Source organism: Tenrec ecaudatus, chromosome X (genome assembly GCF_050624435.1).
Source record: "Tenrec ecaudatus isolate mTenEca1 chromosome X, mTenEca1.hap1, whole genome shotgun sequence".
In the NCBI taxonomy this organism is placed as follows: domain Eukaryota; kingdom Metazoa; phylum Chordata; class Mammalia; order Afrosoricida; family Tenrecidae; genus Tenrec; species Tenrec ecaudatus.
The window spans coordinates 76,661,136-76,678,982 of record NC_134548.1 but is presented as its reverse complement, the minus strand read 5'-3'; the positions used below and the strand labels follow the sequence as shown (position 1 = coordinate 76,678,982).

At 41.7% G+C, this 17,847-nt stretch overlaps 1 pseudogene; it reads left to right on the top strand.

Annotated features, from left to right (window-relative positions):
- Window positions 1-10,902: 10,902 nt before the first annotated feature.
- LOC142433435 (cytochrome c oxidase subunit NDUFA4 pseudogene) lies at window positions 10,903-11,151 on the top strand (annotated as a pseudogene).
- The last annotated feature ends 6,696 nt before the right edge of the window (window positions 11,152-17,847 follow it).

Genomic DNA, 17,847 nt, shown 5'->3' with positions numbered 1-17,847 from the left:
TCCATAGAGCTTCCAACTAACAACAAACTACAATGGAGGACCCACTTTGGAGGAAATAGCTACTGAAAATCTTATGGACAGCATGGAAACATTGTCAGATAATGAAGGTCTAATTAATTGAAGCAAAATATTGTCAGAGATAGTGCTTAAGCATGGCCCCCTCCAGCTAGGAGATACTTGAAATGTGACTGATGAAGTGTTGCTTTTTTAAAGAAGAGTTGATTATAGTGCTGTGAATGGAATCAAGCCTGTGGAAGTGGAAACTTGGGGATTTTCATTTGCTGATGGGGCAAAACAGAAGATGAGAAAAAATAGCTGTAAATATCTAATAACCAGAACTTGGAAAGTATAAATATGAGTCAAAGAAAGTTGGAAGTGCTCAAAAATGAAACAGAATGCATAAAGATCGATATCCTAGGCATTTGTGAGATGAAATAGACTTGAATTGGCCATTTTGGATCAGAAAATCATATGGTTTATTATGCTGGGAAATGACACAATCAAGAAGAATGGCTTTGCATTCATTGTCAAAAAGGACATTTCAAGATCTATTTTGAAGTACAATGCAGTCCGTGACAGGATTATATCTGTCTTCTAGGAAATTCCATCAATACAACTATTATTCAAACCAATACACCAATCACGAAAGCTAGTGATGAAGAAATTTAAGAATTCTAGCAACTGGGAGAGAAGCCAAGATGGCATCCAGGTAGATTTACCCGCCGGGAGCTCTGCTGCCAGACCAGAAAATTTAAGAGGTAAGGAGACCGAGACTAGGAGGCCAAGTGCTAAAAATAGAATCAGGGGACTAGGGTATGGCTCAGATCCCCCCCCCCCCGTGTTTTGATTTTCACTCACAAGGCAAATCAAGAATGCACTGAAATTCTCTTGGTTCATTGTGCCAGCTTGTGGGCTCTGCTGGACCCGAGCCCCTCCCTGTGTCCTAGCCCTGCGGCAAGCAGCGATTACCCGAGACTGCTGTATAAAAGTGGTCATAATCCCAGGCTCAAAGAAGGCCCCACACCAGTGCCCCAGAACGGATCTGGGACGTCAGCCACCCACTCCCATCACTCCCCAGCTCCACGTCTGCCAGCACAGGCAGCTATCAAAGAGACACTGAAATATGTACCTGTGTTAGATTGCAATTTGGCAGAGCACAAACAGATAGCCAATAACGGGGAGGGGGTTGGGGGAGAATTCAGTTCCAGTCGGCACACACAAAAAAACCCTCTCTGATAAGGTAATCCTTCTCCCCTGGAGGTCAGCGGCACATCCCTACAGAGTGCCCCACAAGCCCAATATAAAAAGGAGGAAAAAAATATTTTCTTGGTAAAAACTTCCAATTCTAGGCTGTATAACTCTTTGTCGGAAGCAAACCCAACACTGTCCTTTAGCATACATTAATATAACAAGGTAGCCAGAGGTATGGAATTCCAGAAGGAATCTCCATAGCTTAGCCCAGAGGCTTTCAACATAACAAAGAGCCACTGGGGCAAACATCAGTCTCAGAACACAGTTTCAAAGAGCATAAACCTACAGCCCATAGCCAGGGGTTGAATTCAGGTTCAGTTGGACACACACACACACACACACACACACACACACACACACACACACACTCGTGCACCAAAACCAACCTTGCATGGCTGAAGGAACTTCCCCCTGCCTCCTGCAGTGCTGCATATGGTACAAGGCAGCTACACCAGTCATCTCTAGAGCTCCACACCACTGCAGGAACCTCTGCCTGACCTCCACTGGGATCCTGCCAACAAGGGTAGTTCTGCCCAGCATCCGTGGAACTCTACACCAAAGCGGGCACACTCACCTGCCACTTTGGGGCAGGGTTTGAACCCCTCCAGCCCCACGGTCAGGAAATCAGGCCTCAACTAGCTCCTTGCTTTTTGTTTCTTTTCTTCTCTCTTCCTTCTCTCTTTCCCACCACAGTCAGTCTCAGAAGTCCCAGTTGTGGTTTTCTCTTTCTCTCTCTCTTTCTTTCTTTCTTTCTTTCTTTCTTTCTTTCTTTCTTTCTTTCTTTCTTTCTTTCTTTCTTTCTTTCTCTCTCTCTCTCTTTCTTTCTTTCTTTCTTTCTTTTTTTCTTTCTTTCTTTCCCTTCTTTTCTTAATCTTCTTCTCTCCTTCTTTTTTCTTTCACATGCCACTACTGGCTCCCGACCCACTACGCAGTGGGGGGAGCTTCAGCCTGCCCTTTGTGGCAGTGTGGCACATGGCACAAGGAAGCTACACCAGCCCTCTCCAGCACTTCATGGTGCTGTGGAAACCTCCTGGCCCCTGCTGTTACTTTCCCAACTGGAGCAATTCCACTCAGCATCTGAGGGGCTCTATATCAAAGTTCGCACACTCACCCAACACTTTCTAACAGGATTTAAACCCTTCCTACCCCACGGTCAGGCAATTGGGGCTCAGCTATATTTTTATTTCTATTAATTTAATTTTATTCTTCTTTATCTTTTTCTTAATTTTTTCTGCTTCTTCTATTGCTTCTGTCTTTCCAGTCACTGTCTCAGCAGGCTCAGTGCTTCTTTTTTTGTCTTTGTTTCTTTTGCTTACACTTAGAAAAAAAAAACTAATTGCCCACTAAGGAGGTGGGCAGAGTACCTGAACAAAAGTTTCACAGGGGCAGAAATCCTAATGTTCAATAAAGATATGAGAAAACATTCCCAATCATTATCCATACGATAGATGCACATTAAACTAACTGTGGGATACCACCTAACACACTTAAAGAGAGCCCATTTCAAAAAATAGGAAAGTAACAAATGTCGGAGAGGTCGTGGTGAGATAGGAACTCCTGTCCACTGCTGTTGGACCTGTAGGTATGTACAGCCATTATGGAAATCGATTTGGTGATATCTAAAACAGATGGGCAAAGAGCTACCATATGACCCAGCAATCCCTCTAATAGCCACACACCCAGAAGAAGCAAGAAACAAACCACGGCCAGACATCTGTGCTTCAATGTTCATCTCAGCCCAGTTCACAATTGCAAGGAGTAGGAAACAACCCAAATTTCCATCAATGGATGAATGGATCAAAAACTGTGGTACATACATACAATGGAATACTACACATCCCTAAAAAGCAATGATGAATGCATGAAGCACATTGCAGCATGGGAAGAACTGGAGGAAATTATACTAAGCCAAGTAGGCCAAACACAAAAGAACAAGTACAACATGAGTCCACTGAGGTAACCTTTAAAAAATGGAGCATAGAGAAAAAGCTACTATATACATACATTCCTGGAGTAAGGTTCAGGTACTATGGCAGGAGCCAAACCCAATTCAGAGATACATATGGCAATCAACTAAATAGGAGGGGGGGGAGAAAATGAGAAAGACATGGGTGGGGAGAGCAGGGTAATAACCCACCCAAGAAGAGGGTGTTGTTTTGGGTGGGCATTATCTATTTATTTATTTATTTATAATAATTTATTGGGGCTCATACAACTCTTATCACAATCCATACATACATCAATTGTGTAAAACACACATATATTCGTTGCCCTCATCATTCTCAAAATTCGCATTCTGCTTGGGTTCCTAGAATAAGCTCCTCATTTTCCTTTTTTTGCCTCCCCCTCCCTCGCTGCTCCCCCCTCCCTCATGAACCCTTAATAATTTATAAATTGTTATTTTATCTTACATTACACTGCCCGGCATCTCTCTTCACCCACTTTTCTCTTGCCCATCCCCCAGAGAGGAGGTTATATAATGACCCTTGTGATCGGTTCCCTCTTTCTACACACCCTTCCCTCCCAGTATCGCCACTCTCACCTTTGGTCCTGAGGGGTTCATCTGTCCTAGATTCCCTGTGTTTCCAGTTCCCATCTGTACTGCTGTGTATCCTCTGGTCTAACCAGGTTTGCAAAGTAGAATTGGGATCATGATAGTTGGGAGGAGGAAGCATTTAAGAACTAGAGGAAGATTTTGAGTTTCATTATTGCTACACTGAATCCTGAGTGACTCACCTCCTCCCCACTACTCCTCTGCAAGGGATGTCCAGTTGTCTACAGATGGGCATTGGGTCTCCATCATGCTTTGCTCTCATTCATGATAATGTGATCCCCCCCCCCCCCACTTTTGGTGCTTCAAACCTGGTCCCCTCTGCCCTTCATGATCACACATGTTGGTGTGCTGTTTCCATGCGGGCTTTGTTACTTCTGGGCTAGATGGCCGCTTGTTTACTTTCAAGCCCTTAAGACCCCAGGCACTATATCTCTCGATAGCTGGGCACCATCAGCCTTCTTCACCACTTACTTGTGCACACATTCGCCTTCAACATTTAAGTGGGGAAGGTGATCACACAATGATGGTTTTTGTTCTTTGGTGTCTGCTGCCTGATCCCTTCAACACCTTATGTTCACACAGGCTTGTGTGCTTCTCTCTCTGGGCTTTGTTGCTTCCGAGCTAAATGGCCGCTTGTTTGCCTTCAAGCTTTTAAGACCCCAGATGCTGTATCTTTTGATAGTCGGGCACCATCAGCTATCTTTACCATTTTTGCTTATGCACACGTCTGTCTTCAGCAATCGTGTTGGGAAGGTGGGTATCATGAAATGACTGTTTAGCTGAGCAAGGTGCTCTTGTATTGAGGGAATGCGCATGAGGAGGCTCAATGTCCACCTGCTACCCTACTACTAAACCTATAAATATATGCACATAGGTCTATTTCCCCCATAATCATACATATATTTACATATGTACATGTCTGTATTTAGGCTTCTTTGTATGTCCTATGCCTCCTACTCCTTTTCTCTATTTCCTTACACTTTCCTCCTGCCCCATGACCATGTTCAGCCTTCATTCTGGTTTCAGTAATTCCCCTCAGTTACCTTGACCTTGGTCACTCCCTACTAGTCCTCCCATCCCCTCCCTGGCACTGGTTTTTAACCACTCATTGTTCCCTTGTCCCTGGGTTGGCCAACACCTCCTCCCATCCCCTGCCTCCCATATTCTCATGTTCCTCCAGGACCGTTGGTCCCACTATTTTCTTCTCATGTTGTTTGTCCAGCCTATCTTATCTAGGTGGACCTGCAGATATATTAATATGTGCATAAAATTGAGGATGGCTTTGACAGCACCAAAGTGGCACATAAGAACATGGTCACAACGGCAGCAACACTGACACACTAACAAACAAAAAAGCCACTGACATATAAAATTTAAAAGAAGAGGAAAAAAAGCAAAACAAAAAGACAGAAAAAAAGAAAAGCAAAACAAAACAAAAAGACAGAAAAAAAACCAAAAAGAAAAGCCTGTGAGTTTAAGGTCTGTTTGTTGACTTTAGGAGTGCTTTCCAGATGAGTCTGACGGGGTGCCACATCCTGGCCCCAAAGTCCATCCTTTATACTCCCTCCGGACCTCCTTGTTCTGCTTCCCCCTGCTGCTCCATTGTACACCCACAGTGTTTTGTCTAAGTGTGGTTGGGGCAGCTCAGTCACACATCCAACACTGTGTCTCCAGTGCTGTCCCATGTAGGGCCATGGGTCAGTGCAGGACATTGCATCTCGCCATGGGGCCAGTTATATGGTCCTCTCTGTACATTGGGCCCTCTAAGCTGGGCTATCGTCCTCTGAGCTTGGTGGGCCCAGGTGTGCTCCACTCCGTTCTTCCTCTTTCCTTTGCTTCAGCTTCCTTCTGGGTGTGGTGTGGTAGGTCAGTTCCTTTCCCACACCAGACGATCATTTTCATTTTCTTTGGTACTCCCTTCGATGGTGGGGGTCGGGCTAATTCTGGTTAGGGCCAGCGTACGGTCTAGTCTCTTTGTGGATCCCTCCATGCGTTATGTTGCCCTCCTGGTTTGACATGTCATGGTGGGGTCCGTATGCATGTTCCAGTTCTGTTCCAATACTCTCCCCCTGGGCGGGTTAGTGCCCTGTTGCCCCCATGCCATCAACTCAGTTTCTCCCCACCCCACTTCTTCCCCCACCTGCCCGCCTTCGCCTTCTTTATATTGGACTCTCATGTACCTCCCTAGGTGTGGCCTGTCTGAGAAAGGTATTGTTTAAATCTCACCATGAAAGGGAGAGAGATCAGACTTCAACCCAGTACGCCAAAACATTAATAAAAACATACCTGCATGTACCAGGGAATCAATAGAGAGGTGTGCGGGCCTGGCCACAATCCCAACAATATGGACACCCCCTGAGAAGAATGCACTTCAGTGGACAGCACTAAAGCTAGACCTTTGGGAGAGGGGCACATCTGATCAGAGGACACAGGAGAAATTAAGAGGGAAGGAGAGTGAATAGAAAAAATCCTGTCCCACCAAGCCCTTAGGACAATATACCTGCTCAGAGCAGACAATGCATAAAGAGGACCATAGGACCAGCCACACCATGAGACACGGCATCCCTTACTGAACCATAGCACTATGGGACAACACCGGAGACAGAGTGCAGGAATTGTGCCTGATCTGACCCCATCACACTGGGGCAAAACACTAAGAGTATGCAACGGGGTGGAAAGGGGAGTAAAGCAATGAAGTCCTCAGGGAATACCAAAAATAGACTTTGGAGACAGTGTGGCATCCCATTCGACTTGACTGGAAAACACCACTAAAGGTCACAAAACAGATCTTGAACTATTTGTAAGCTTTTCCTTTTTGTCATTGGCTTTCTTTATGTTTTTTATTTTTTGCTTTGGTTGGTTTTGTTAGTTTTGTCTTCCTTTGTTGTTTTGTTTGGCTTGGCCTCACTTTTGTGCTTATTAATTTCTCTGCATGCCTATCTAGATAAGATAGGTTGGATAAACAATTTCGAGAAGAAAACAACGGGACTGATGTTTCAGGGGGACACGAGAGGTTGGAGGAAGGAAGGGGTGTGTCAACCAACCCAGGGACAAGGGAAAAACAAGTGAACTAAAAGCAATGGAGAAAGGGGCATAGGATACCTAGTGGGGCCTACTCAAGGGCAATATAACAGCGTGGAATTCATGAAACCCAAATAAAGGCCAAACATGATAGTGGGACAAGAGGAAAGTAAAAGGAAATAGAGGAAAGAAGTAGGAGGCAAAAGACATTTATAGAGGTCTAAATACTGGCAGGTAGATATATAAATATCTATATATAATGATAGGGAAGTAGATATATGTACTTTTATTTATATGCTAAGTATTAAGGTAGCAGATGGATATTGTACTCAATTATTCCCTCAGTGCAAGAACACATTGTTCTAAATTCGGCATTCTGTGATGCTCACCTTGATCTCTGAAGACAAAATGTGTGCATAAGCAAATGTGGTGAAGAAAGCTGATTGTGCCCAGTTATCAAAAGATATAGGGTCTGGGGCCTTAAAGGCTTGTAGATAAACAATCGGCCCTCTAGCTGAGAAGCAACAAAGCCCACATGGAAGAAGCACACTAGCCTATGTAAACATGAGGTGTCGATGGGATCAGGCATGAGGCATCTAAGACCCAGAACAAAACTATACCAATGTAAATTGTGGGGTTGGGGGTCATGCAGTGGAGACCCAAAGCCCATCTGTAGGCATTTGGACATCCCTTCACAGAAGGGTCGCAAGGAAGAGTCAAGCCAGTCAAGGTGCAATATAGCACCAATTAAACATACAACTTTCCTCTAGTACTTTAATACTTCCTCCCCCACCCCCCACACTATCATGACCTGAAGTCTACCTTTCAAATCTTACTAGACCAGAACATGCACATGGCTACAGATAAGAAACCCCATAGGACCAACAATGAGAATAGGAGGGGAAAGGGAAGGTGGGAAGGGAGAAGGGGAATCAGTCAGAAGGATTGACACATAACCCCTTCCCAGGGGGACAAACAACAGAAAATGGAGACAGCAGATGATGTAAGCTAGGAAAATAATAATTTATAATTTATCGAGGGTTCATGAGGGAGGGGGAAATGAGAAGATAAATATAAAGGGCTCAAGTAGAAAGAAAATTCTTTGAAAATGATGATGTCAATATATGTACAAATGTACTTGACACAATGGATGAATATATGAATTGTGATAAGAGTTTAAGAGCCCCCAATAAATGTATTTAACTAAGAAAAATAATTCTAACAACGTCTTCTGTCTGAAATTGATTAAACACACAATCAAAATGTACTGATAATTATTGGCTATTGGAACACAAAAGTTGGAAACAAATAGGAAAGAATAGTAAGAAGGAAATTATGGTCTTGGTGATAGACACAAGGATGGAGGAAACATGATAGATTTTGTAAAAATAATGATTTGTTCATACCAAATACCTCTTTTCAACAACTCAAAAGGCATGGACTTATCCAGATGGAATGCGCAGAAGTCAAGATGACTATATCTGTGAGAAGAGATGACGGAACTAAAACTAGGCCAGGGACTGACTGTGGGACAGGCCAACAGCTGTTCACATGTAAGCTCAAGTTGAAGCTGAAGAAAATTAAAACAAGCCCATGAAATCCAAAATACGCCGTGATTCTATTTTATGTAAATTTCAACATTATCTCAAGAACAAATTTGATGCATTGAACACAAATCACAGAGGATCTGATGAATTGGGGTAGGACATCAAGAACATCAATCATGAAGAAAGGAAAACGTTTTTAAAAAGCATGAAAGAAAGAATCAAAATGGATGTCAGAAGGGGCTCCGAATTTTGCTCTTAATCAAAGAGTAGTTAAGCAAATGGAAGAAATGATGAAGTCAAGGTGCTAAACAGAACATTCAGGGGCAGCTCGAGAATACAAAGTAAAATATTATAATGAAATGTGCAAAGACCTAGAATCAGAAAATCTAAAAGGAACAACACATTCCGCATATTTAAACTGAAAGAACTTAAGGAAAAATTCAAGCTTTGAGTTGATATTGAAAGACTCAATGGGTAAAATATTGAATGGTGTAGAAAGCACCAAAAGAAGATGGAAAGACTACACAGAGTCACTGCACCAAGAAGAACTAATTGACAGTCCACCATCTCAAGTTATGAGCAAGACCCAATGGTACTGAAATAAGAAATTCTTGCTGCACTGAAAGAATTAGCCAAAAAAAAAAGGCTCAAGAAACTAGCTGAAGAAACACTGGAAGCACTTACTCATCTATGTCAGGAAATCTGGAAGACAGCTAATTGGCCAACTGACTAGTAGAGATCCATATCTGTGCCTATTCCAAAGAAAGGTGACCCAACATAATACTCAAACTACAGAACAATATAATTGATATCACATGCAAATAAAATTTGCTTAAAATCACTCAACAATGGATGCAGCAGTACATTGACAAGGAGCTCCCAGAGGTTCAGATGGGATTCTGAAGAGAATATGTAACAAGTGACAGCATTGCTGATGTCAGAAGAATCTTGGCTGAAAGCAGAGAATACAAAAAATATGCTTGCTTGTGTTTTATTGACTATGTAAAGGCTTTCAACTGTGTGTATAATTATTAACCATGGATAATCTTGAGAAGAATGGGAATTCCAAAACCCTTCACTGAGTTTATGAGAAATGTGTACATGGTTCAAGAGGTAGTTTGGTGAACAGAATAAAGGAATGTTGCATGTTTTAAAATCAGGAAAGGTCTGCATGAGGATTGAATGAGTATAATGAGTATACAACCATCAGGATTGAAGGAACGTTTATTAATCACCTGCGATATGCAGGTGATTGCTGAAAATAAGGTTGACTTGAAGCATTTGCTAATGAAGATCAAGGATTGCAGTATGGATAATAACTCAATGTAAAGATGACCAAAATCTTCAAAATTGGATCAGTAGTTAAAATTGTGAAAAACTGAGAAAATACTAAAGTTGTCTATAATTTTGTGTTGTCTGAATCCATAAACAATGTTCATAAACAGCATTCGAGAGATCAAAGATGCTGTGCATTGAGTAAATATGCTACACAAGACTTCTTAGATTATTGGAAAGCAAATATATTACTTTGAGGTATGCAGGACCCAAGCCATGATATTTTTAACTGCCTCATATGCATGTGAAAGTTGGACATTGAATAAGGAAGAATTGAAGAATCATTGTCTTTGAATTTTGGTGCTGGAGAAGAATATCGAAAGTACCATGGAGTGCCCAAAAGACAAAAAAAATCTGTCTTGGAAGAAGTAAGGTGAGAGTGTTCCTTAGAGGCGAGGGTGGTGAGACTTCGTCTTACATACTTTGAACTTGTTTTCAGAAGAGACTGGAGAAGGACATCATGCTTGGAACAATAGAAAGGCAACAACAAAAAGAAGAAGGCCCTCAAAGAGATGGAGTAGCAAAATGGCTGCAACAATGCCTCTGACATGGGAACTATTGTGAGAATGGTGCAGCACTGGATAGGGTTTCATTCTGCTGTGTATAGTGCCTCTATAGGTTTAACTGACTTGATGGCACCTACCAACAACACAGTGGGAAGAGCAGCCCTGGTAGGGCGTCTATGGGTTGGGCTGCTAACTGTATGGTCAGCAATTAGAAAGAAACCACCAGCCACTCAGCTGGAGAAGGGCATGGCTTTCTGCTCTGTAAAGAGTTAAAGTCTGCCCACAGGGGCAAATCTACCCTATGAATCACAATGGATTTTATGGCAATTAGTTTGGATTTTTGGGATAGAGTGAGCCATAACACCATTGGAGATGCACACTTTTTAGAATGGGATAAAAAGGGCAGCATTTGCACTGGGATAAAGCTCAGAAGGCAGGAAAAGCTAGGAAAGAACAATTCATGGAACTGAAAAGAAGTAGGGAGAATAGTGTTATATTGTGGAGGGTGCAACCAATGTTATCATACAAATTTATGTATGAGCTGTTGACTGGGAAGTCAGATTGCTTTGTAAATTCCCACTCAAATCATGATAAAAAGATTTTAAACACTATCTAGCAGTCAGAGTCCTAGCTCCTGGGTCTGCCAAATTTGATTTCTCCTTCCAAACCTGAGGCCAAAGCCACAAACATGCTGCACCTGATCCTCGGGCAGGCCACGAAGCACCGAGTCTGATCCCTCTCCGTGTTTATTGGAGCTGGAGGCACTGGAGTTGCACTGTCTGTCATGCGTCTGGCATTGTTTAATCCAGATGTCAGTTGGGACAAAAAGAACAACTCAGAACCATGGAATAAACTTGGTCCCAATGAACAATATCAATTCTTCGCTGTGAGTATGCATTACAGCAAACGGAGAAAGAAGGCCTTGACCTCTAAATGAAATGTTTCCCCATAAAGCTGCTTAGAATGATGGTCTTTCAGAAGTTATCCGTACAATTTTCCATGTAACTAGGATATGGTTATCTCCTAAATGCAGGAAATCATGTTGGTGTGTCATGTTGGGGTTTACACTGAATAATAAACATGTGAAACTTGAAAAACATCTAGTCAAAAGAATATCAACCGAGGGAATCTGTTAGGTCAGTAAATTCAGGATAAAGAAGTCGTCTTAGAAGTATATGGTGACTGGTATTTTCAGGTGTTCCAAAAACTTGAATAGACTTTTTCAAAGGACACAGGATGGTTGTGGGGGTTTACTGTGAAGACGTTTTAATACAACTGAAAACAATTGGTGAGAAAAAAGTATAAGAAAATTGCACCAACTAAGTTTTTTCCTATCATGACAATGCACTCACTTTAAATATAGCCAGGGCTGTCCTAAAATCATTTAGTGGGAAAACATACATGCACCATATAGTCTTGACAGTCTTGATCTAGCCCCTTCCGATATATTTTGTTTCCAAAACTCAATGAAATATTAAAAGGAATGCAACTCAAAGATGCTAAAACTGCCATTTTTGATGCAGTATAAATTAAAGCGTACAGAATTCTTCAGAGAAAGATTAAACCAAAAGCAAATGCAGTGCTGTTGAACTGTTTCTGACTCATAGTGAACCTATAGAACTGTGCTGTGGGCTTCTGAGACAAGCAATCTTTATAGAAGCAGAGAGCCTCCTCTTTCTCTGGTGCTGTTCATAACATTTCCCCTTATACCAGATTAGAAAATGGTTAGGCAGTCACGAAGCAGCAGTGCAAGGACCACAACCCAAGTGTGTCCAATTTACAGAGTTGCGTTTGCCTTTATCACTGCTGCAGCTGCATAAAGTCTTCTGGACATGGAGCTTCTGTGTCTAGACTCAAGACAGGCTGATCCTGCCTCCCTTAGTTCAAAATAGACTAGGAGTTCCCTTCAGGGCCCTTCATCTCCTTCCTCTCATCTCCCCTACACTTCCCTGGTACACACTCCCTCCAGGCAGCCCTAAAGCCAGTGGCTTTACATCATACTTAGACCAGGCGTCCTCAAACTATGGCCCCGTGGGTCACATGCGGCCCGCCGAGAACATGTATCCAGCCTGCCAGGTGTTTTTGCCCCGTTTTGTTTTTCTACTTCAAAATAAGATATGTGCAGTGTGCATAGGAATTTGTTCATAGTTTTTTTTAAAACTATACTCCGGCCCTCCAACGGGTCTGAGGGACAGTGAAGCGGCCCCATTTAAAAAGTTTGAGGACCCCTGACTTAGACAAATGACATAGAATAATTGAAATGCTCGTCTCATGAACTTTGGTTCTAACAGAGCTGAGTTCTCTTATGGTGCTTGGAAATGATTACAGCTGAATGGCAAAGGGACAAATGCATAGATGGGCCATATCAGAGCAAACAAGTCCAGGAGATTCCTGTAACCTGCCAAGGCAGCTGCCTCCCCTTTCTCATGCAGATAGCTATAAATACCCATCAGGTGATGAGGCTCATTCACCACCCTATTTCCTTCTCAGCCAGCCAGGAACACTTATTGACTAGTGGGCACAGTCACTTCCTATTGCCTCCAAAAGATCCCCAAGTCACCTCTGCCAATGGATGAGACATAGCCACTTCCTTCTGCTAGATACCAAAGGATACTACTAGGGACATGCACACACACACACACACACACACACACACAACCTTGACAAGTTGTACACAGAGGCATTGGATATTTTCAGGGTTCTTGGGAGTCCTATGAGGCTACAGATACAGATATCAGCCTCCCTATCACTTAGTCATTGATGAGCCTCGGTAACACCAGACCCTCACTGTGTGCCAAATGTAGCAGATATTTGCACAGGGTGGTGATGGGTGCATGAATATACAAATATCATTGAAAAATATCACTACTAGGGTTCCAGTTCATACATACATGAGTTTTATCTCAAATAAAACCTTTTAAATCAGTGAATAGGTGCAGGCAGGTTTTAGTCTCATTATGGAACCTTCAAAAGAGGTCACATCAAAACAGTGCCTTCCAAGGACATCTGTGGAGGCAGTTAAATTCAAGGAAGATAGGTCAGCTCAGAAGGTCATGGTGACTATTCTGGGATAATCTAAAGGAGTAATATTGATAGATTGTCTCGAAGGACAGAGGATGATTACAGGGGCTTAGGAAGAAGTTTTAAGAAAATTGAAAGCTGTATTGGTGAGGAAAGGCGCCGGAAAGCTTTGCCAAGTAGGTTTTCTTGTCTTTATTTTTCATTACAACAATGCACCTGCTCATTCTTCAAGAGTAGCAAGAACTGTCCTTCGAGAATTTACTTGGAAAACTTTATCCCATTTAGCCTACAGCCCTGATCTTGTCCACTTATATTTCTTTTTGTTCCCAGAACTCTAAGGACATTTACGAGTAGTTCAATTTGAGTCCCTTGAAGATGCAAAGTGTAAATAAAAGAGTGCAGAATTCTTCAGAGATGATTAGAGTGACAGAAACATCACCTTCAGATGTGTATACACCTAGATGGAAGATGTGTTTAGATATAACAGCTTCACATTTTCATATTTTTGTTTAATAAAAGTTTCCATGAGTTTGTAGCAATACTTTTTAACTTATGCTCACATATAGATATGCTGTGCCCTTGTGTGTCCCATACCACACACCAAATTTGCTACTTTCAAGGTATAGTCACATGTATACATACATACTCTCACAGGCACGCTCAGCTATCTCAACCTACAGGTACTAGTGCCCATTCTAGGCAAGAAAGATCCTGAACCCCTAATAAAACATTTTAAAAAAAGGAATCAGAAATACCTCTCATTTTCATGGAGCTCAAAGGCTAATGTGGCCTGTGTTTCAACTACAAAAAATATTTTCTTGAGCAGGGTGCTCCTTTAAGATCTATCTATAGGAGATCAAATTGATAACACTAACTCAAAATATTAGGTAGGAAACTTAAGAGGCGGTTAGTTTATGTTAATGAGTGAAGAACAATTATTAGAAGAAAGATGCGAATGATTGTGTAGCTTAAAGAAGAATCGCTGAATTGCATATGTAGAAATTGTTCAATGGGTATATGTTTTGCTGTATATAGTCTCAACAACAACAATGACATTATATATGCAAGAAGGCTTCAAAATGTTTGAGGAAGAATCCCTTTATCTCACTCATTCATTCACTCACTCACCTACCAAAACTCAATGTGACGCCTACTATACAAGTTAGAAAGGTGAGGCTTTCTGCTCCTATAAAGATGTGCAGCCTTAGAAAGCCAAAGCCTTAGAATCCAGTTCTACTCTGTCTGATAGGTTGCTATAAACTTTTAGAAAGCCTCATATTTCTAAAAGTTGCACAAAAACTTTGTGTTACTCAGAGTACTTAAATCCAGGATTCCTTGCTCCCTGCCTTGAATCCTCCCACTCCTGAAAACTGTCTCAGCCAGAAAAAGAACTCCTTGACATATTCAGAAGCTCCTTTCCCCACGCTACTCCTGGGTGGCCTGACCCCCGGGTTATACTTACCCAGCCCCAGCACAGGATTTAGCTGATGGATGAACTCCTCATTGGACTGGCCCTGGATCAGAATCCACAGATGGATGCTCTCAGGTCCACTGGGTGTAGAAAAAGTACATTTGAAATGGAGCCAAATATAGAACAAAGGGATGTTGGAGAAACAGAGGTTCAAGGCTTAAGGAGTAATGTGGAGCCTAGTCCCAGGTGGGGGCCCACAGACCACACAAACTCTTCAGTGTCTGGCACTGTGGGAGAAGCCACAGAGAGACCCCTGACAGCACTGAGATGCTTACAACGCCACTGGACCCAAAGACTTTCTACCCACCGGCTTGTGATCGTCCTGCATTTGGCTTCATTGTATGTGTTTTGTGAGTCTGAAGAGGACTTTATAGGTTGGAATAGCACATAGGGGCTAATATCAGAGTTATGGCCTTTGACTGGACTGGGTTGGGATGTTTTCTCTATGTTCACTTGCACTGGTATATAAATCTCTTTTTTATATATGTGTGTGTATGTCTATAAATTTGTTTCTCCAGTCCACCCGGACTAACACACCCCAGGACTCTAGTGATCAGAGCTAAGGGCTCACAAGCTCCAGTGGAACATCTGAGGTCCCAGATATCAGTTTTTGGAAGCCTTTCTCACCCATTTCAGGCTGCTCTAGACATGATTCTGCATATTTTTTCACCCAGCTCTATCTTCCTGAGCCAAATTCCATAATCCAGACTTTTTCTCTACCGTCATCCTTCCAAATACAGAGGATTTCTGTCCTATCCCTCAGACATGGCTTACTAAATTTCTAAAATGACTTCTACTAAAGAGGTTCTTGTTTTCATTAATGATGTTGTAAATCATTAAAATGTATTCATATATGTAGCCCTTCACATTTCACAAATTATAAAATAAGGTACAGAGTTGGAGGGTAGAAAAAACTTGTTCAAGATCACCCAGCGATAAGACTAGAACACTGACCTTACTCATGTCTCATAACTCATCGATACTTTCACACATTCTATTTAATATGTTCTAATTGACAAAGGAGCTCTGGTGGTGTCATAGTGTGGTTATTAATTTTGATGCAGTCCACATGGTTGACAGTTCAAAACCACCAGTAGCTCAGCGGAAGAAAGACCGGACTTTCTACTCCAATAAACAGTTACAGTGTCAGAAACCCAGAGAACATTGCTATGAAGCAACATTGACTCCATGACGGTAATTTTTTTTTGATCTAAACTAATATTCATGAGCTCATGTACCCTTTACATTTTCAGAAAAAGAATACTAAATTAAGAGACACTCAGTTACTTGCCAGCCACATCTTCTTAACAACCAATAATATAATCCATTTTAATTGAGGAAAGAGAATAATAGAGATGATCACTTGAGTTAGAAAAGTGACCTTGTTTTGAATTACATTGGGTCCTCTCCCAAAAATATGTGTCAACTTGGCCATGCCATAATTCTCAGTATTAAGTAATTGCACTCCATTTTGTGATCTGATGTGATTATTCTATATGTGGTAAATCCTAAAATCTATGATGTTAATGAGGCAATATTAGATACAGTTGTTAATGAGGCAAGCTATAGTCTGCAAGATTAGGTTGCATCTTAAGTCAATTGCTTTTGAAATAAAAAGAGTTGTTGAATAGATATCAGATGGAACCCAATACCAACCAGAAAGATCTGGGAACACACCATATCTTTTAGCCCTGGATCCACTGCACTGTCAACCTCCTAGGTTCTGATGCCAGGACACATGGAGAGCTCCAGAAAACACTGAGGAACCATTGATGTTGTTGTAGTTACATAACCTCATATCAACTTGAGGGTATTAAGAGTGAAGGGATGGAGTCTAGCCTGTCAATCAGGTCACAGCCTGATGATGCCTCCTTGTGAGCATGGCTTTCTCATGAGGATTCTGGAAATTCTCTCTCTCTCTCTCTCTCTCTCTCTCTCTCTCTCTCTCTCTCTCTCTCTCTCTCTCTCCTTAGCCTTCCTGTTGAAGAGTCACACTCGAAGACCTGGAGGAGCCACATGGAGACCCACACCAGCACTGCAATGCTTCCATCAGCATTGGATCCACAAGACTTTGCATCCACTAGCCTGTTATCTTCCTGCATTTTGTATCATTGTATGTACTATGTGAGTCTGAAGAAGAATTTATGGATGAATATTGGACTTATGGACTAATATCAGACTTATGGACTTGATCTGGACTGGGCTGGGATGGTTTCTCAACATACAATTGCTCTTTGATATAATCCTCTCTCTTAAACATATATGAGTGCCTCTGGATTTGTTTCTCTAGTCAACCCGGCCTAACATAGATGTGAAATAAGACAAGCATCTTTCCTCAGAGCCTTCAGAGAAAAGAAAGCCTTCCCCGAGAGCTTGAATCCTGACTTCAAGCTTCCTAAAGTGTAAACGAATCAATTTTTTGTTAAACTAATAGATCCTAATGGTGGACTTTCAGGCACCATCTGAGGCCCATGGAGGCGATAACTGTGCACTTTAAAGCCCACTCTATGGATGAGACACCTACAAATCTTCTGAGGAATTAGTGTGTGTGTGTGTGTGTTCATGTACACCTGAGAACACACAGGTGCATTGTATGTATACCCTTATCTAAATGATTCTGATTTCATAGCCATTAGGTCATTCCAAGTAACTCTTTAGCTTTTTATTTTTAAAAAGCATTTTAGGAGAATCTGGTGCATAACAAGATTTAGAAATAGCTGGTTTAGAGTAGCCAGGGCCTTAAAATAAAAGGCAAGGCTAGTCTCAGTAGGCAAACATTCTAAAGGAAACATCTTTACAGGGTTCAAAACCCACTCCTGGTACTATAGGATGTGTATGGATATTAAGTAATGAACAACCATTCATCCTCATTTCCTCTTTTCTATCAGAACCCTAATTGATTAATTCCCAAAGGCTGTACATTTGTCTAGTTAGAGAACTGCTAGAAAACTTTGGGGAGGGAGGAAAAAATGAGAAATGAATACCAGGGGCTCAATTAGAAGGCAAATATTTTGAGAATGATGAGGGAAACAAATGTACAAATATGCTTGACAAAATTGATGTATGTGTGGAAAGCCCCCAATAAAAGGATTTAATTAAAAACAAAACAAAACAAAAATCTTTGGTAATCAGGTCCCACTT